Consider the following 22,565-nt stretch of genomic DNA (forward strand, 5'->3'; position numbering starts at 1 on the left):
CCATGTGGTGGACTGTCACTAGAGCCGATGCTGACAATTAAGTGCGGGTGCCGAGCACCGGAAACCGCCTGCTCAAATTAAGCACTGAACGTACTGTAGTTTGCCTACATCAGACATTCTGTCTCACTTACCTTAATAGTTAGTATGAACTCAGAAGAATAAAATATATCTAGTTTGCTTGATATATAGAAATAAGATACTCTTTATTTTTCAGGTAGGTTAGGTTGTACTATGGCCAAATTTAGCACAATTACCAAGTGGAAGATCTATGGTACCCTTCACTTACATTAATTTGCTTCCATTTACTACCAATCAATCACCTCTGCTGGTCCCCAAAACTTCTGCTAACTACACATGTGCCAAAGAGAGCCTTACGAAGGGCCCATTAAATGCACCAATTTGTTCCGGACGCATTTAACAAGTGATGACCTGCAGGGGTAAATTCTTTACTTTATGTGGATGAAATAAGAATAAAATAGCTTATGAATGTGCTCTGATTTAGGGAGGACCTGGCCTGGCAGTTCGGGCTGGACTGTTACCATTGGAGCAGAGTCAAGACTGATTTGCATATGGCTGGATCCAAACTGAGGTGGAATGGTATGCAAAATAACAATTTACTGGGATGAGACTTCAAGTAATTACCAATGGCCGAGATTAATTCAAGCATTCCATTCCTCATTTTTTTGTATACTTCAGTGTGACACCCTAAGTGCGTTGGACATACCCAAAGTGGGTCCTGTGCGCACTATGCCACTGGGACCAAGTTATACCCAACTGATGAGCCGTAATAAGGACACATCCATTTTGGAATGCATGTGTTCCGGTTCAGGGAGTACCTGGACTGGCAGTTCAGGTTGGACTGTTACCACTGCAACAACTCAAGACTGATTTGCATATGGCTGGGTCCAAAATGAAGTGGCATGCTGCGCAAAAAAATGAAGGACTGGGATGCAGCTCGAGTAATTACCAGTAGCTGAGATTAATTCAAGCATTCCATCCATCACATTTTTGTATACTTCAGTGTTATTTAAAAAACACCTCTAGTAAAGATGCCACGTTAATTATTGTTTTCAATATGCATTTTTTTATTGTACATGTATGACAGCCACGTTTTGATGGCTGCAATTTTTTTTTTAACCGCTTCGCCGCTGCAGACATTCCGCTGGAGTGCGGCATAATCTGACGCGTGCGCCGATCGAACAGCCCCCGGCTGTCCGACACATTCGCTCACCGTTACGTCGGACGGCCGGGTGCTGTCCGACGCTTCGAAAAGGTTCATATTGTAGCATTGCATAGGCTTTTTTCTTTAAAAAAATATCCAGCAAAGGCCAGACCTATTACCAGTGCTTGTTTATTAAATTGGTTTCAGAATTGTATGCTTAATTTCCTTACTTATTTGTTGTTTTGGTGATGATAAAAAAAGTTATGAGCAGTTTGTTCAAAAGAAGACAGTTACTTTAAGCCACTGCTTCCAGGATTCCTCCTTGAAAACTCCTGTTTTTGGTCTTGCTACAGACAGCTCCAGCTGCCAAGAGACAGCATTGTATTCAGCACTCCACAGAGCCAATCCTTGCTCAGAATGGATGGTGTTCTTGTAAATCTCAGTTGCTCTGCTCCTATTTTTTGCTTTCCTCTGTGTTTGACTTCCCAGTAGGACTTTTTAGTTTCTTCCGGTACATTTATCATTTGTCCTTCTCTGAATACAGTATTTCATCTAAAAAAACAGAGCCGGGGCGTGGCCAAGATGGCGGGGTAGACGGACGTGTTTGCCGGAGCTCCCGACCCCGACTAAGGCCCTGAGCCCTACCTGCAGCTAAATTCTCCCCCCCGGAGCTGCGCTGTGCTGCTGAGTAAGCGGGGGAGTCGGTGGCTGCTTGACCATCGCAGCCTGGCCCCGGTACAGCGAGAACTCACTGGGTTCGGAGTGTCGTGCGGCAGACCGGGGCGGACCTGAGCCGGCGAGGCGCCTTCGTCCCAGCGGTGCTGTGGACTACGAGACACCGAGAGGCGGAGACTTGCCTGGACGGTGAGAAGCGAGGCTGATCTGTGCCGGCGGACCGTGGTCGGGGTCCCGATCATACCTGCACAGCGCTGTGAGGTGCCGGTGGAGCTTCCGCCCTTCCCCAGCGGCCCAAGATGGCGACGAGCTGAGGCCGGGACTTCTCTCCCCGAACCTGCATGAAGACCAGCACCCGGGAGGCGTGAGCGGAACGGGGGCTGCTGATTCCGCCATCAGGTTGGTGCACTCGGCGGAGAACCGGGCGGATTGCCAGCAGCGGGGACCCCTTGGCTGGCGGCTGGTGCACTCCCCGCCCCGGGACGTTGGCTCAACCGGGGTGGGAGCTACGCGAATGCCCGGCTTTGCGGCCTTCTCCGGGCAGCGCGGAGGGCCGGAAGTGGCAGATTTTGGAGTTCCGCCCCAGGCGAACGCTGGTAGTGGCGGGAAGGTCGCTTCATCTTTGCGGGCAGGCAGCCCCACGACCCCCCAGCACCGGCCTGCTTCAGTGCGACCCTGCCAGGGAGGCCCATAGCTGCCCGGGCCACATTGCGGACGTAGGTGCAACGGCTCTCCCCGCCCCTGCCACCTCGGGAAGCAGCAGAGATCCGGGTGGCAGCCCCCGCCTGCAGGAGCAAGGACTGGGGCTCAGCTTGTGGAGGAGCGGGAGCCGCCTCGAGGAGCTGACATAGTGCGCTGCCGGGAGCCGGGCTGTTGGGGTGCGGACCTTGACCACGGATCCCGAGGCCCTCGACACAGCTCTGGGGCCCGTGTGCCGCGGCCCGCCCCGGGGACACAGCGCCGTAAGAGCCTTAGGAGCAGTTGGCGTCCCGTTTTGAACTGAGGAGCATTACTAGACCCCGGTGGGCTGCGGTCTTCGAGGAGATCGACGCCGGGCCCGGGTTGGAGGCGGACCCCTGGAGCGGTGAGGGCCGGTGAGGAGCAGAGGGGTGACGGGCGAGCGGATCGGTGGGGGACCTGCACCATGACCACTCAGAGGGGTGGTAAGCGGAACGATCGCACGTTGCCGGAGATGCTCGGCAGACCTCAGAACAAAGGAGATAAGGACGCCTCTCCCCCTGGAGCAGCTGGGACCTCACAGTCGGACGCGGCGGCGGAACCCCCGGTCACTAGATCCTTTTTGGAATCCCTATTTGGCACGCTGCGGGAGGACTTCCAGGCATTGAAACAGGAAGTGGCGGGAGAGGTGAGAGAGCTCCGCAGGGAGGTGGACGGAATGGGCGAAAGGGTGGCCACAGTGGAGGGTTCCACCCACAGGCAGGATGAGGAGATTACCTTACTGCAGCAGGAAGTGCTGACCCTCCGAGAACAGCACTTGGACCTCCAACTGCATAACGAGGATTTGGAGAATAGGTCACGAAGAAACAACATACGGGTCCGGGGTGTGCCGTCCTCAGAGGAGAACCCGAATATAGTCACATACCTGCAGGAACTCTTTCGGTCAGTCCTAGGCGAAGGGGATGATTTCCCCATCAGAATTGACAGAGCGCACAGGGTGGGACCAGTTAGACGGGCTAATGGCCCTCCGCCGGACATTCTAGCGTTCCTCCCGGACTTCCCACTGAAAGAGAAGATAATGGTGGAGGCACGGAAAGCACGATCACTCACCTTTCGCGATCACCCTGTGGCGCTATTTCAGGATCTGTCCACGCTCACGCTTCAGAGGCGTAAGGCGTTTAAGATTGTAACGGACTTCCTCAGGCAGCACGATACGCCTTACTCCTGGGGTCACCCCTTCCGTATAATTTTCACATGGCGTGGAGAGACTCACCAATTGCGATCCCTACAAGATGCTTGCGAAATCCTGGGCATCACTGCGGAGGAGGAGGGATCCCAAACACCGAGGAGGCGCCGCACAGCAGACGGGGGATGGCAGCGAGTGTCACGCAGGAGGACGACGGGGGTGTCACGAAGGCCGGGTTCTCCAACTATCAGAGCGGCGCGAGACGATGCTATCCAGACAGCCTCTGAAGAACTTGGAGGCACGGTGGTGGCGGCACTGACCGCTTAAATGTGCTCCGGGGGGAGTTCACCATAGCAACGCTTCAATTGCTGGCTCGGGGTGGGGGGTGGGGGCGACGGATTGGACACGTGTGGCTGGACGTCCACTAAGGTAACATTCCACGGACTGGTCCGCCTGGGCCTGTCTGGGACACTTTCAGGTAGTTATGGGACAGTTGGGGTGTGAATTGAAGGGTGGGGGGGGGAGACTGGGGTCATTGGGATGGCGGGGGGTTGAAGAAGTTTGGGTGTTGGGTGGGGGTGAGTTGGGGTGTTGGGGGCTTGGGGCCACTCTGTCCGGCGCTCTAGGGGCATACACACATACCTGTCCTGACTCATGTGCGCCATTACTTGCACTCTCTCGGTTCCACGCCGTCGATACATTGCGCAAAGGGGAGGGCTCAGACATCTCATGGCGACGCTGAAGGTGGTAACCCTTAATGTTAAGGGGTTGAATAATCCTACGAAGAGAAGGGCGATTCTATCGCTGCTTGAAGGCTCTCAGGCGGACATCTGTCTGCTTCAGGAGACCCACCTACTGGCTGCGGACTGTCACAGATTACGGTCCCGACACTTCCCCGCGCAATTCTTCTCTTCCAACACGACTAAAACGGCCGGGGTAGCTATCCTGTTCTCCAAGTCCTTCCGGGGGGAGGTGTTGCATAAACTCGCGTAACAGAAAGGTCGACTTCTGGCCTATCGCCTCAAATTGGGGTCCCAATTGTTCACGGTGGGGACAATTTACGGCCCGAACGAACAGCAAGACAGGTTCATGCGCGCCGCCCTTGATGACATTACCGCTTCCCCGGACAGGAACGTCATTCTGGGAGGGGACATTAACATGGTCTTTGATTCCTCCGCGGACAGATCTGCGCAACGGCGTCCCCAGGCTGGTGAGTTGTCTCCGGCGCTTAAGGCCCAGCTGGTAGATTTGGACATGCACGATCTCTGGCGGAGCCTACACCCGGCGGACAGAGATTTTTCTTACTACTCGCATGCACACAAGACATACGCCAGATTGGACCACTTGCTGGTTACAGGGCCTGTCCGTGACATGGCCACGGCCTCGGAAATAGGGGTTATCAGTCTTTCGGACCACGCGCCGGTCTCGGGGACTTTCCGGCTTCAGTTGAATGCTGCGAGGCGCGGGGTTTGGCGGTTGCGGGACACACTCCTTCACAAAAAAACGGTGGTGCAGCGGATCGCAGACTCAGTTCAGGACTTTCAGTTACATAATTCTAACTCGGATACCTCACTCTCAACTCAGTGGGGAGCCCTTAAGGCGGTGCTGCGGGGAGAATTCATTGCAGTTTCGGCTGCGGACAATAAGGATAGGGCGCTAAAACGGGACGAGCTCACTCAGAAGGTACGGGAACTGGAACAGGTTCATCGCCGGACTGGGGCTCCGAGAATTTGGAGGCAGCTCAAAGCCGCCAGAAAACTCTTGTCCTCTTTGGATTTAGATAGAGCGGAGTACGCTGCGCTGAGAACGAAACACGCCTATTACACGGGGGGGGACCGGTGTGGCCGTTTACTAGCGGCTAAACTTAGAGCAGTGCACCAGTGCCGTCGGGTGAAGGAGCTACGGGATACAACCGGGGAGCTGATCACAGATGACGCTGCCGTGGCGGACGTCTTCCGTCGGTTTTACGCTGACCTATACGCTGCAGATGACACTCGGATTGAGGAGCCGGAGGCTTACTTGGATTCGGTGCCCCTTCCGTCCTTGACCCCGGACCAAGCTGTCTATTTGGAAAGGGAGATACGGATTGAGGAAGTGGTTGCGGCAATTTCCAAGCTTAAACATGGAAAGGCCCCGGGCCCGGATGGGTACACGGCCCTTTTCTATAAAACGTTTAGCTCGACGCTCGCCCCTATTTTAACTAAGCTGTATAACTCCTTCTCAGACCCAGGGGCTATTCCGCCAGATCTCTTGCAGGCAACTGTGTCGGTGATACCCAAGCCAGGAAAGGATAGGACCCAATGCGGCTCGTATAGGCCGATCTCTCTTTTGAATATAGATTTGAAACTTTATACGGGGATCTTAGCAGCACGGCTTGCGCGATACCTCCCTGGCTTGATTGAACCGGACCAGTCTGGCTTCGTGCCAGGCAGACAGACAGTTGACAACACGAAGAGACTGGTGCACGTTTTGGAAAAAGCTACGCGTATTCCGGGGGAGAGGATGTTGCTTTCGGTCGATGCCGAGAAAGCATTTGACCGTGTACACTGGCCCTACCTTGAGACTGTGATGGCACGGTTAGGGATGGGGGAGAAGTTTCGTAACATGGTGTTTAATTGTTATAAGTTCCCGTCCGCGGTGGTGCGGGTGAATGGCTGCAGTTCGGGGCGCTTCGACATTGCGCGAGGTACAAGACAAGGGTGCCCTCTATCCCCTCTCCTCTTCGCGCTCTATATGGAGCCCTTCGCTCAGAGAGTGCGACGGAATCCGGATGTGACGGGCATTAGGATGGGGGGTTACTCCCACGCGATCAGCCTTTATGCAGACGATGTGATTTTCGCGCTAGAGAACCCAGGGCGGTCATTACCAGCTAGCATGACCGAACTCGAGGCTTTTGAGAGAGTGGCGGGCTTCAAGATGAATGTAGCGAAATCCACTGCATTAGATGTCTCCCTTCGACCCGCGACTAAGCGCGAGCTGCAGGGGCTCTTCCCCCTCCGTTGGTCGCGGGACCAAGTGCAATACTTGGGGATCGCGCTGGCCCCCACGCTGCAAGCGACGATCACCATCAACTACGAGGCGATGTATACGAAAGTCAAGGGAGAAATGGGGAGGTGGAACAAGGGGACCATTTCTTGGCTGGGGCGAGTGGCAGCTGTCAAGATGACGGTCTTACCACAAATTTTATACCTGTTTCGCGCTCTGCCCTTACAGCCCCCCAAGGGGTGGATTCAACGGATGCAGACGGAAGTGTCCCGATTTGTGTGGCAGGGCCGCGCCCCCCGAATGCGCCGCGCACTTACTACTCTGGCTCCGGAATCGGGAGGATTGGGGGTCCCGGACTTGCGCAAATACTTCCAGGCGTCTCAATTGAGATACCTGGTGGAGTGGAGCAGGCTGGAATCCGACAAGCATTGGCTTTTTCAGGATCAGGCGGTAGCCGGGCGCCCGCTGCAAGACATACCATTTCTCCGCCGATCGCACCGTCCCCCGAATCTCTATGCCTCTTCCATCACACGGGTCCCGTTAAGGGTGTGGGACGCCACCAATCGTGTATTTGACTTCACCACTTTCCCCTCCCCTTTCACACCTATAGTGAACAATCCCGATTTCACACCGGGGACAGAACCTGGGGGCTTTTCGCGCTGGAGGGAGAAGGGTTGTAAGGCACTATACCACATGTACACGACTGACGGGATTGTCCCCTTCCAAAGCTTGAAAGACGATTTCCAGTTGGACGAAACGGACCGCATGAGATATTGGCAAGTTAGGCACTGGGCCCTTCACCCACAGGTTAGGGGATCGGCGGACAGGGAACTGTTGCCGTATGAAAAATGGTTAGTGACGCGCACCTCAGACACGAAACTAATCTCCGATCTGTATAAGATGCTGCAGCGTCCGCCCTCACATTTCCATATCCCCGGCAGGGAGAGGTGGCACAGGGAATTAGGGAGGACTCTTAGTCATAAGGAATGGGAACACATATCATACCGAGCGCGGCATTCAGCGTACCATGTAGGCCTCACGGAAACATTTACCAAGGTCTCTACTTATTGGTACCGCACTCCGGAGAGGTTACACGAGATGAACCGGCTGATTGATGATAGGTGCTGGCGCGACTGTGGGCAGAAAGGCACTCTAACACATATCCTGTGGGACTGTCCAATTATACAGGCATACTGGTCAGAGATACTTGATGAGATTGATGTGTGCTTTGGGATTGAACTGCCCAGATTTCCTGCTTATACCCTGCTAGGCCTCCCTAATAGGTTAATGTATCCTTTGAAATCCAGACGGGGGAGGCAGATTGCGATAATGTTGGGTTCAGCGGTTCAGAACATTTTAATACACTGGCGCACACCCACTGTTCCTTCCTTGACAGGGTGGCTACATAGGCTGTGGCATGTTCTGGGGATGGAAAAGCTCTCTCTCACGTTAGCTGGGGAGGTGGATGGCTTTGAGGAGTTGTGGCAGCCTTTTCATGCACTGCTGTCCACGGAATTCAAGGAAATAACATGCCCTAGATACCTGAGGCTCATGAGGCTTATGCCACCGTTGTGAGGAACTGTTGGCGTGGGTTGAAGGGGAGTACTAGCGGGTGGTGCTGAGGAGTGGATGCGTGCTAGAGACTACACCAAGGCTTTGGTTTTACATGACACCGGACGGAGTGGGGGGAGGGACTGTGGGGGGAGGGTTTGTTGGTTAATGGGGGGTTCGATTGGTTTGGGTATGGCTTTTAGGCCTTTGTTTCCTGCATATTGCAAAATGTTGGGTCAGGTGCTGGACGGCCCCAGAGGCCGGGACATTTGAACTGCATTCCGGAGATGCCTCTGACGCGAGCACTGACCCTTTGTATGATTGTCTACCTCTACCACTGTACCTTTCTAATAAAAATACTTTAAACATAAAAAAACAGAGCCATGTTTAACCAGCAGTTGGCTGCATTTCAGTGCCACCTGCAGTAGGAATGTATAAGGTTGCTCTGCACTGACAATGAAACTACTATAAATAAGCAAGGGCAACGAACAGTGTCCTCGCTTGTATGTTTAAAATTGAGACAGTTGGCATTGACAATGCTTGTTACTTTTTGGCACTGGGTTACCTCACTTAGCAGGAACCAAGGCAATAATATTGTGCTCTGTTAATAGTGCACTTCTTGGCCTTAGGCTCACGGGGGAAGATGGCGGCAGGGTAGGACGCTCAGCCGGAGAGCTCCCGACTCCGTGATTCCTCTGACATGAGGCGTCGCAGCAGAGCCTGCTAAAGCACCACACACATGAAGCCAAAGTAACGGCAGACAAGAGGAAAGGTAAAAAGGATTTCTTACGATTTGCATAGACCACACGGGATGGTTTGTCTGGCATCAGCGTCAGCATCAACATCGGCATCGGCAGTGGAGTGCAGAGCCTCGGGGGAAGAGCCGGGCTCACATCGCGGCGTGCAGGGGGAGGCGGAGCCACACGCTCCGGAGAGGAGACGCTTGTCGTGTCTATCCCACCTTCGTCGCCAGTTGTCGTGTCTTTGTGCTGGAGCGGTACATGCACGACGCGTCACTCAGGTCAGTTGCTTAGATTCCTTTATTGTCATAGGTACAGTTATTATCCTAGTTGCAGCAGACCCCTGGGATGGCGTCCTCACTCCTCTTGGTCATCCCATCTTCTGCATGTCCCCCGCCCCCCAGATGACCGGATGTCCGGTCTGGTGACCTGTCCCCAGCTACTCGACCCACGGGGTCCTAGTGCCCCACACTTAGGTCACGACAACGCTGTTCGGATCTTTGGGCAGCTGCTGCGAGAGCAAGGACGTGCTGCTGCCGGGCCTCCAGGAGACTGAGGTATCAGTTCCGGGGCGCGAGCGGCAGAGTAAGCGGCAAAATCTGCACAAGCTCCGAGGGGAAACACGGAAGTGAAAACTTGGAGGTTTGAAGTTGGGCTTGGCTGGCACAGAGGGAGTGCCCAAAAGAGAAGAATGTAATGAAAAAATAGCCCCATTTTCAATATCAGGACCCGAGGAGTGGCTGTCGGACATTGAAATCGAAGGAGGTAATTCAAAGAGAGACAAGTGGGCATTGTTTAAATCCACACGCTTAATTACCACAAACATCATAAACATCACAAGTATCCCCCAAAACTTGCACATTAAAAGCCTCAGACTCAACACAGATAAACAGCATATGAGTGACTCATTAGGAACAACAAAGGAGGGTAGTAAAAAGGACTGCTGTGAACTGGAGGAAAGCCCCCCTCAAGAAAAGCTAGCAGTAAAGTTAGCAGAAGTAAAGACCCAGGGAGGGCGATCCGCAGAAGTACAGGGAAAGCAGGTGATATCATCTTATAGTTTGCGGAACAGAATTTTTTTGAAGCAAGAGCAATACCCCAAGGGCATATCTCTAAGGGAGATCAAATAAAGGCACAGAAAATTGACCAGAGAGAACGCCAAGACAGTTCCTGAAGGTGGGTTAACCACCTCCAAGGGAAAGACAGTTCCCTCGTTGAAAGCCAAAATAAAAGTGACACCCTCACTAAGAACCTACTTCAAAGTTCAAAAGCAACAGGGCTCAAACACAAAAGATCAGGCCTATATGCAGACACAGTCCTCTACAGAAGGCCCCTCACTTCTGAGGGAAGAAGGAGATACTCTCCCCTCAAGCGCAGTAATACCACCCTCTCTTTTGGCGAGCCCGCAGACACTGCTGGAACCTGAAAAAGTGGTCTCAGATAGTACAGAAAAAAGGAACAAAAATAAGAATAAAAACAAGATTGAAACAAAGTGTTTGGAGGACATCTGGAAGACTAACAAGGAAAGCAAGCTGGAAGAAGTAGTTAAGCCTCAAAAAATACTCATGGCGGAGTGGGGTGAGAAGGAGATCACCGTCGAAATATCACATGAGATTACAGATGACGAGGAAAGATTACAAGGGGGGCAGAAAGAAACCCCAAAAAACCGCACAGACGAACTCCTAAAAAAAATATGGACAGAAATGAGGGAAAAATTTTCAATCTCAGAGGCTAAACAAGATAAAATTCAGGAAGTCTGTGAGAAGTTGGACAATAAGCTAAATGCACTGGGTGACAGAGTGACGGCAGTAGAAAGTGAAGTTGTCGCCTTGGATAAAAGGCTGGAAAAGAACCAGAAAGAGATAAATTCCCTGAGGCAAGAGAGTAAGATAATGAATGAAAAAATGGAGTCACTGGAAAACCAGGCAAGAAAGAACAATATCAGAATTTTGAATGTTCCGGAAAATCAAGAAGGACCAGACATGAGGAAGTACGTAGTAGCACTACTGGCAGAATATTTCCCTTGGGCCGACGAGGCATTGCTAGAAGAGGACATACAGAGAGCACATAGAGACCCATATGGGAAAAACAAAGAGAGGAAAACACCAAGGAAAATACTTGTCAACTTTAAAACTTACGTGCTAAAAGACAAAATTTTGGGAGAGGCATTGAAAAAAGGTAACTTCAATAAAGAAAATTGGACCTTCAAAATAAGATCTGATATGTCAAAGGCCTCCCAAACCAGGCAATGGGAACTAGGAAATGTAATGTCAGAGCTTCAGCAGTTAGGCGCTACGGTACAGATGAAATTCCCACCATCACTTAGGATAATGTGGCGGAACAAAATGAGAAACATGAAAGATCCGGAAGAGGTTAAATCCCTCATTGAACTAATACGAGATCAAACAAGGTCAGAGAAACCATTGAGCTAACAAGAAATCCTTTGGAAACATAATAATGGATGAATTTTAAAAATTTAACGGTGTAAGGCTAACAATAACTTTCTTTATGTAAAAAGTCAAGAATCACGGGATAGGGAGTCATGAAAGGTTACGAAGATAACCGAAGGAAAAGAAGAAGGAGGCTTCCCCGGGGAGGGCAACATACAAACACAAAAAAGAAAATACAAAAATATTACAAAAAAAAGAAAGGGTGGGGAGCAAAATAGGGAAAAAAATAATTAAAAATCCTCATACGCTGGAGTAGAAGTAAAAAACAAAACAGAGTTTCATTTCATAAACAATGAAATAAGTTATGTGCAGACTGGGAAAGTGTCAGAAGGAACAGAGTGAATGGGGAGCATAAGTAGAGACATCAAAATTCTCTCTTGGAACGTAAATGGACTGAGGACGAAGAGCAGAAGGAATAAAATCTTAGAATATATTAGAACATCAGAAAGCGAAATAATAATTCTGCAAGAAACGCATCTCTTCAAAGAAGAATGCGCTCAAATAATAAAGACCCTAGGCTGGGTAGACCATATGTTTGCACCACACAACAATGCAATATCAAAGGAATTGCGATAATTATAAAAAAATCACTGAAAGCAGTCATGGACTTAGTAGAAGTGGACAATAAAGGGAGATGGGCGATTGCCAGAGTAAAGATTGAAAATAATCCTCTCACGATTGCAGGATATTATGGCCCAAACTTAGATGATGCAGATCCCTTACGGAAACTTTATTCGCAGTTATTATTAGCCACCTCACCTATAATACTGGGAGGCGATTTTAACTTAGTAATGGATGCTAGATTAGACAGGTCACCACCAGGGAGACAAGCAAATCTGCCAAAAATGAGAGAGTGGATAGGCTTCTATAAAAGAGATCTAGAGCTGGTCGACATCTGGAGGGATAAAGGAGACAAAAAGCAACCTTTCACTCTGTACAATAAAAAATAGGGACACAGGTCGAGGATCGATTATTTTCTTATAGACCGAGATCTGTCAGGAAGTATAAAAAATGTAGCCCACCTCCCAGCCCACATATCAGATCACTCGGCTGTACAACTAACTCTACAGGTTAAAACAACAGGAATGCTAAGGAGATTTACAGTAGAGAGGGCTATATTACAAGATCAGGAGATTGTAAAGGAATTGGAAATCGAAACAACAAACTTCTTCGAACTCAACAAAACAGGCACCACAAAACAGATAACTTGGGATGTGTATAAAGCTGTATTAAGGGGGAAGTTGCTGAGTCTAGGGGCCTATAAAAATAAGAAATTAAAGCAAGAGATCACAGATCTGGAAACGAACATCAACACTATAGATACCTCAATATTAAGAGAACAAGACACAAGTAGAAAAGAAGAACTATTGCAAGAAAGAAAACATAAGAAAGAAAAACTAGAAGACATCTTGGAAGAAAGAGTGCGAAAAAAGTGGGAGTCAAGTAAGCTAGCAAAACATGAATATGGGGAGGGGTGCGGAAAGTGGCTGGCGTGGAAACTTAAAACAGACCTAGCCAGAAATAAAGTAAGGAGTGTATACCAGGAAGGTCAAACAGTTCAAAGCACTGATGAAGACATAATCAGGCAAGAATTCAGGAACTTTTTTGAGGACCTATATACGGAAGACACAAATCCGCAAGAAACCCTGATCAACACCTACCTTGAGAATGTTCCATCCTCGGCACTAACGGAAGAAGACAAGAGAGAACTAAATAAGGAGATACTAGTAAGTGAAGTAGAGGAGGCTATTAAGAGTTTGAAAAAAGGGAAGGCAGCAGGCCCTGACGCTTTACCAAATGAGTTCTACATGGAATTAAGATACACCCTGCTCCCACATATCACGGAACTGGCAAACTTGATCCTCAAGCAAGGAAATAATATACCAGATTCATGGAACGACGCGATAATCACCATCATCCTAAAACCTGGTAAGGACCCGGCTAGATGCGAATCATACCGTCCGATATCGCTGCTAAACTCGGATTATAAAATCTTCACTAAAGTCATGGCAGCACGGTTAGGAAAAATATTGCCGCAACTTATAAACTTGGACCAAAAAGGATTTATCAAGGGGAGACAACTACATGAAGTCACACAAGAGCTTCTGACTGCAATAGACATAGCCACGCAAAAGAAAGCCCCTCTTACCATACTCACTGTCGATGCCGCAAAGGCTTTCGACAGAGTTAACTGGACCTTTTTAGAAAAAGTTATGATCAGAAACAACATTGGCCAGCCTTTCATGCATGTTGTGAAACAAATATATAAGGCACCAAGATCTAAAATTTTAATCAATGGAAGTCTCACAGAAGATGTAAAGATAGGCAGAGGAACGAGGCAGGGGTGTCCCCTTTCGCCTCTGCTCTTCAATCTATATATTGAACCTCTTGCAAATAATCTAAGAAATGCCAAAGGAATCACTCCATTTAAGTACCAAACATGGGAGAAGAAAATAGCATTATATGCGGATGACCTAATGATCTTTACGGACGATTATTCTAAAGCTAAGGAAATGATTGAAGAAACTATAAGGGCGTTTGGGAAGGTCTCTGGTTATCTGGTAAATCACACAAAAACGGAAATTATGACCTGGAACACTCAGCTTACAAGTCCAAACATTAAGAAAGAAATAAGATATCTAGGAATCTTAGTGAATCATGATCTAGGGAAGATTCCGCAACGAAACATAAATAAGGTAGCAGGGGAGGTGAGAAAGCTGCTTAAGGTATGGTCCACCCTACCACTAAGTTTGATAGGAAGATCTAACATTATCAAGATGTCAATTGTACCAAAGTTCACATTCCTTTTTAATACTATTCCTCTGGAATTTGGAAAATCACTGTTAAAAAAACCACAGAGTGAAATCACAAGTTTCATTTGGGCCTCGAAGGGCACAAGGATCTCATGGAGAAAACTTAGGAGGGGGAAGCAGAATGGAGGACTTGCCAGCCCAGATTTGATAGAGTATCACAGAGCGTTTCATTTCAAAAATATCCGAGTGCTATTAAAAAGTCATCAAAATTATCCAAGGCACTTACAAGCAACGACAGAATCAGTTGACCACTTCTTATTTAAATTCGGACATCCCAAGTATTTCAAGAAAATAAAACTGAAGATCTTAAGGGAGGCAGCAAAAATTTGGGTGCAAATCAGAGTAACTTTAAACATTCCATACTACAGCGAGATGGCCCCCATCTGGGGTTCACCAGGAACTCCAGAATGCCTAAAAGACTCAATGGCCACTCCTTTGAAATTAGCAAACATCAACTACTGGGGACAGTTATTAAACGGTTCAACTCTAAATACATGGTCAGAACTTCAAAAGATGACAAAAAATTCAATTTCCAAATTTAAATACTATCAAATTTTAAGTTGGTCTAAAACGATACCCACATACACCAGAGAAAATGAAAAATTAGAAAAAGAAATGGTAAGGATTACACCGATACCTAAAGAAGTGGCAAAGTGGTACTGGGCGTTAATAACTGCTGGAGACAGAAACACGAGTATAGAAGATCAAATCTGGGGAAAAGACTTACTGATAACCGACTTGGACTTAATTTGGGAAAAGTCAGTGGGGAAATGTTGGTTGACTCTTAAATCTGCGGCACTGAAAGGAAACCACCTATATACCATACATCGAGCATATTGGACGCCAAAAAATCTATCCAAATTTAAAAACGCAGGAGCAAAGAAATGCCCGAAATGTGGGGAAGAAAGGGCAGACGACATCTACATGTTTAGAAAATGCCCCCTACTAGAAGAATTTTGGAATGAAGTTGGTAAGACCTTGAGCATAATCATGAACAAACGAATAACTGTAAGTACTACCCTTACTCTTTTTGGGATCGAAGATACAGCAGATGGAGGGGGGCTAAAACAAGGTCAAGAAAATTTACTCTTTGTGTTAATTGTACTTGCAAGGAAGGAGATCTGCATTAAATGGGTTGGATCCTCCCCCCCAACACATGGAGAGTGGATGAACTCAGCTGTAAGGATTAATAAACTAGATAAGAAGGGAAACAACTGTAAAAGATTTAAATATTGGGAAAGTTTTGAAAACCATCTAAATCCTAATACAGGGTAAAAAGATCGGTCCTATGATTAATGCGAAACAACTTCTGGCGAACAAGTATGGTACTTGTTGAGTAGCCAAAGTGGCTAGCTCCCCCCGTTCCAAAACCAGAGTTTACGTTATGTGACGGCCTAAGGGTACTCCTCTAAAAATCATCGAGAAGATGATAAACTCCCCAGACAAGAGAGACCAAGGGGCAGAATCGGAAAAGAACAAAAAATTAGAGGCAGACACCTGAAACTCCGAACACATAGAGCTTCGCAATATGAGGAAAAAAAAAATAGTGCAATTCTTCACAGGAAGCTAGTGTATGGCACTTGTTCCAAAGTTTCGATGTAGCCCTGCTTACAAGAGATCAGCTAGGCACTTATGTCTCTACAAAACACACCAGGAAGGATCACTGACACAATATAAAGGTAAACAATATCGTTTCACACAAATGTTGTGTCAAAAATATAATTTAGCAAAATATTGTGTCCCTATACTTAAACTTAAACTCTTAATATAAAAATTATTAATTAACATTAAACTATATATCGATAAAAAAACGGAGTAAATAATTTACATAATTAAAAATCAGTTCAATATTTAACTAACAATGCTTTTTTACTTAATTCTTACGTAGTTAACTTCCCACCCTACACCCATACAAACCTAGCAGCCCCTACCTCAAATAAAACTTAAATGAATAAGTATAGCACATTTTAAATAATTGATAATAAATGTAATAACTCATTCATGAATAAATAATTGTTAATTAATTATTACTTAACTTCCTACCCTAAACCTCTACAAACCCAGCAACCTACACCTGAAATATAACTAATATATATAAGTATTGGGCAATTTACACAAATTTTATAATTAATGAAATAATTAACAATTAATAATGAATTGGTAATAATTACTTACTTTGCTCTCCACCCTACACCCATACAAACCTAACAACCACAGCTAAAATATAGCTAAAATACACAAGTATTAGACAATTTACTTAAGTAATAATCAATTGAATAATTAATTCTAAATTACAATTTAACGTTTAATTATTACTTAAATTACTACCTGCCCTATGCCCCTATAAACTAGCAACCCACAACTAAAATATAACTACAGCAAATCAGTATTACATAAGTTGCATAATTAATATCAATCGCATATTAGAAGTTATTAATCAATTAATATGTAAATATTACTTAATTAACTTCCCACCCTATCTCCCTACAAAGCCAACAACCTGCTACATTACTATTAACAATTAAATAAGAAATCCTAAATCGAAAAAATTACAAACTGTATTTCAAAAAATTACATATCATTCACACAATAGTAACACATACAAATAATATATTGACTAAAACGTGTTAAGATAATTAAAACACAATATTCTTCACAACTATATTACTGGAAATTGTATTAAAAATAACAATATTCCTAAAACCATATTACTTGCCCAAAAAAATGACATTCTTGACAACGATATTCTTGTACCACAATGTTTTTGTATCACTAGATTTTATGTCCAATATTTCTGTTTCCTGCTATTTACAATTCGATATTTTGTTCAAACACCCCACAGGAGGCAGCGAATCCTTTTTCCTGAAAAAAATGTTCCTGAAAAAAATCAAATGGTGTTTTGGTCATTCTGGGAGAATCAGATTTAGAAATATCACTATTAGCGACTCATTAGAGGAACTACTAACCATTTTAATAGGAATGGGCAAAACTTTATTTGATCGGACAAGCATTTAGACATTTTATCCTGGAGTGCTTTTACCAACAGCTGCTTGAGGTTTTCTTGGTTTACCTCTAGTAACAAACAGTAAGTGCCCTCTGCTGCGATTTAAGACCAGACGCTACATTGTCCATTTCTCCTGGAATAAAGTCACCTCCAAGTTCTTCATATACCTAGAAAACTCGATTGGCCTGATCTTACCATAGACTTTCTTTATTCTAGAATCCTCTCTCTAGGTCCTGGAAGTAGTCTTCAAAACTCAGAAAGACAGACTCTTATGTATCACAAGTACTCATCTTCAACACACCCTGCGGGTCACTGAAGACAAAAAACTATATCAACCATGCAGCCATTTCCCATGAGTTTTATCAACAAACTAGCAGCCCGTCCCGACGTTGTCCGGGAGCAACAGGCTTCCCCGACCCCCGCCCGCCCCGACATTGTCCGCGCAGCCCGGCCCCCGCCCGGCCCGACCCCCGCCTGCCCCGACCCCCGCCTGCCCCAACATGGGTCCCCTCTGCCCCGACATGGGTCCCCTTACCTCAGCCGCCGCTCCTCCCGCCTGTCCGCTGCTCGCATCGCCGCTGGCCTGTCCGCTGCTCCTCACGTCAGCGCTCCTTCCCCGCGCCATGTCCACCGCTCCCTTACCTCAGCGGCCACTCCTCCAGCCTGTCCGCTGCTCGCACCGCCGCTGGCCTGTCCGCTGCTCCTCACGTCACCGCTCCTCTCCTGCACCATGTCCGCCGCTCCTCGTCGTGCTCCTGGACGCCGCTCCTCCCCGCGCTCCTGACGTGAGCACGCACGTCGCGGCCGGCGCTACTTCGGAGGGACTACTTTTTTTTTTACTGTACATTTTTTAAATAACGTTAATTTATATAGCCTATAACCATCTACACACCCTGACGATTCCAACGGTGTATCCGGTGTGTGGATTGGCACTGTGGTTCCCGAGTTTACCTGCCTCAAAGGCTGAAAGTTCTTCCTTTATTATAGTAGTATAGATAAATTTGCTCTTCCTTGAGTATTGTCCATAGCTTCGACTCTCGATGCATGTGAGACTTACTTTGATGAGAATCAAGACTTCTATATTTCCTTTTGGGTTCCCACAAAATATTGAGCACAACAGTCTAAACGATTCCACCACTTCATTATCAGGAGTCAAGGTTCTTCCTCTGGCACTCAAGGTAACCAGATCATGAGGGGCAAATTCTTCTGTGCATGTTTTCGTTCTGTAAATCATCTTAACCTCTTACTTCTGCCAAAGCTGGTTCAGCCTAAGTAAAGCAACACTACACTCCAAACCCACATTCGACTGTTGAATAAAATAAGAAGGATGGACCATGATGCCTTTAGTGACATGAAAGCACCTGGTAATCCTATTAATATGTCCCATGCTTGCTACCTAATAGAAAGTTTTGTTTCCCTTCAGATTAATTCCCATTCTTTAGGAAAGGCATTTTCATTGGGCATGTGCCTGCACTTCTACAAACCTTGAGCGAACAAAATGTGTGCCTTGCTCAGCCCTCTGGACTGTCCATTGTAAAGCATCCTCATTTATTTGTGGGGAGCTTACTTAATCAGTCCAAGAGAATGTCAGAACCAAATAGCTTCCAGTAAAAAACAAAAGAAGAAAAAATCAAGCATGCAGTTATTACAGACTTATGTGAACTTGCTAAAATAGAAATACTGAACATATCAAATTGAAATTCTTTAATTTTGAAATACTGCATGTTGAAAATCTGATAAGTACTTTCACAGAAATCCATGAAATGCAAAAGAAAGATAAACATTAATGTTAGGTTCATGCTTGGTGTTCATGTTACACTTGGAGTCTCGGTACAGTGAGAGGGTTAGCACTAGGCTCTGGGTGTGACAATCAGCTCCATTCACGGATTTTATCCCACTCCGTGCTCTGAGTAGCGTGCAGAGTTCCGATGAGGTTTTTTACTTGCTCGCACTAGCCAATGTTAAATTGATGAGTGAGGAAATCTCACTCCAGACCACCTCCAGTGAGATTTGTTAACGCGGGTAATCGCGGATGGCCGTTGCAACTCGCGTTGAGAAACCTTCCATTCACGTCGAGGAAGCTGCCAGTCGTGTAGAACATCTACTCAAGCGGCAGAAATAAGCAGCACCGTCTTGCGCTGCGCATGGTGCTGTTTGAGCTGATTTTCCAGCACGGGAGAAACACCCAGAGCTAAAAATCAGTGTGAACAGTGCGACCTAAGGCATTCCACCGCTTGCGGAACTCCGTGTAGTACAGTATTTGGGTCACTTCGCGGAGTTCTGCGTAGTGAATCTCCACCCGCATCAAGTTAGCACTGGGCTTCATGTCAAGCTTAAGTTTAGGCTGTGTAGTTACATGTTTCGGGATTTAAATGTCTGTATTTATTTCGAAATTTTTTTGTAGGCACTATAGTTTAGGTATTATCATGACGCACTGCCAAACATTATACTTGGCCATTTCCCGCTTGTGATAATTTAACGAGTACACAGCTCAAAGGTAGAGCCATCTTTTTTAATCTAGTGTTGGCTACCTGTTCACCACACACAGAGCTCGGAGTTCTGAGATTCTTCCATTGGTAGACCAGTTGATCTCAAGTTTCACCACTTCCACACACTTGTAATCAGTTGTGAGGTGTGAGTAGTAGGCACATGCCATGCTCTCTAAATGGAGTATGACTACTAGACCGAGGAGGCAGGAGTGATTAGTACTGTATAGTATTGTTGTAGCTTTCTTATGAATATAGCAAAGGCACATATCCAGCACGGGGCTCCTGCATCCAGGAGATTGAGTGGTAAGCAGAGGAGTGGGAACTTTAGTTCTTTTTTGACAAGTTTGGATAGTAAATATACAACACAAAACACATCACTTAGTTGGTATGATTGGTCACGCAAATATCGTTGAATAATTAAACATATGAAATAAAATAAAAAATATTACATTCTCTCCATTAGCAGCCATTCCGGTCCCCACTGTTTTTTGTGAGCTCCACAGCCATATTTTGCATCCCTCCCTGAAGGTCCTGTGGGCTCATCTAGGCTGATTTTTGTGTCTTCTTCTGTTCTACTGACAAAGATTGCCTTATCCTCATGTGTCGTGGACAAGTAAGCAACAGATAGTCTGTGTTTGCAGGCAGTGTAATGGGAAATATCTTGTTATGTGCACTTCCTCCAAGACACAATTTTGGCAAATTCTATCCCCACTGGCTTTATGCTTTGTGTCAACTAGCCTCTACGTTCGGCTTATCATCACTTAGGCAGTAGTTCAAGTTCAAGTTTTATTTATTTATGATAACGGAACTCTGTCGAGATCCACATAACAGTTTATCAATAAAAAGAGAAAACGACATTAATTACATAATTAAATAGAAATGTCAGTACAATGTTAAAAAACATTTAAAAAAAGAAAACAGTTTAAAGCAAAACATTTCGTTTGGGGGATTAAACATAGCTACAATGAAATCATAAGCAGTAAAAATACCCAACTGAAAACACAGAGGTTTTAACCATTTACGTCTGTGTACCATAAGGGCTGGGCAAACAAAAACAACATGGTATAGATCCTGGGAATAAAGTTTACAAAAATCACAGATATCTGTACCACCATGCCATTTAAACAATAGACAATTCAATGGAAGTAAATCATATCTCAACAAAAGAATAAATCGCCTAACTGCATGAGGAAGATTCCAACCTAAATATGGCTGAAGTTTTTTAATTTCACAGGAGTTACCGAAGGGGAACATTCCTCTCTTAGATTTTCGGATCATACTGTCAGCTCTAAAACTCAACTCCCAAGACGTAGTCTTTAAAGATAACTTTAGTTGGGGAGCTGATAATGTAAAAAGACTTTGTTCATCTATCTGTAATAAAGAAATTGCCTGTCTAAAGTTCCTTACAATAGAGGAGTAGACATTATAGGAACCCAACAACTCATTTTTTATTTGAAACCTCAGGGAGCCAGGCTTTCCTTCAGCTATATTAAAAACCCAACGCACCACACTCGCTACTGCCTGGGACCGTGCACTGCGCAAACCAAATTCTTGTCTTAACGAAGACGTAGAGCTTGCAGTATTTACAGAGGCTAAATTACGAAGAATTCTTCCTTCAATAGAATCCAAGAATTTCCAGCATGCCATGTCCACTATTTCCAGTCCGTAGATTAGGGATGCGGGGATTTTTGCCCGATAGACTTCGAGCAATATGGAAAAATGCCTCCGACCTGTCGCTTTGTATAAGGAGATAAGACTCTTCCCTTGAGCGAGAGCTTTCCTACCATTTTTCTTTGTATGGGTTTTTTCTGATAGATTACTCGTGACTATCTTCCCAAGAAAGGGGTAGGATTTAACTACTTCTAGTCTTTCACCCCCGACAGACCAGTAATAATCGTTATATTTAGGTTTTCTCCTTCCACAGAAGCACATTATTTTACTTTTTGAGGTATTAATTTTTAAGAAATGGGCCTCGGAGTAGGAGTTCAAACCTTTTAAACGACTATTCAAACCCTTTGGGGTGAGATCCAGAATTAGAATATCATCGGCATACATTAAGCATGCAATGGGTGATCCCCTAATACAGGGGCAATACCATTGCTAGTAGATAATATGGCTTTAGGTAAATCAGCAATATATAGGGAAAATAACATTGGCGCCAACAGGCAGCCCTGTTTAAGCCCATTATTGGTAGATATTATCCTGGAAAGTCCTCTATCACCACCCATTAAAACTCTGCACCAGGTGTCTGTATGGAGTGCGATAACTAGTTTCAATAAGCTCGGGGGCATTCCTAACTTTATTAGCTTACTCCAAAGCAAAACTCTATCCACCTTATCAAAGGCCGTAGAGAAGTCAATAAATGCTCCATAGATACCTCCTCTACGGACTGTGACATATTTTTCGATCAAGATTTGGAGAGCGGTAAGATTATCTAAGGTACCGTGTTGTTTTCTAAAGCCGGTCTGCTCTAGGGGGAGAATTGCGAACATGGTCACCCAGTCATTTATAGAATTCAATAGACATTTGGTGAAAACCTTGCCTATGGCATCTAGGAGAGCTATTTGTCTATAGTTTTCAGGTGAATCCCTGACACCCTTTTTGTAGATAGGGATTAACAAACTCCCTTTCCAAGAGTGTGGAACAATGCCATTAATATAACAAGCTTTAAAAACAGGGTATAGAATTTTCCCCCATAAGGCACTATGAGTTTTCAATACTGAAATTGGAATTTCATCTGGGCCTAAGGCACCGAACGAGCGGAGAGCTTTAATTGCGGCTTCAATTTCTAATTCGGAAGGAGGATCATAAGGAAATAAATCTTCCTGCAAT

This window comes from Lissotriton helveticus, chromosome 11 (genome assembly GCF_964261635.1).
Source record: "Lissotriton helveticus chromosome 11, aLisHel1.1, whole genome shotgun sequence".
Classification (NCBI taxonomy): Eukaryota; Metazoa; Chordata; class Amphibia; order Caudata; family Salamandridae; genus Lissotriton; species Lissotriton helveticus.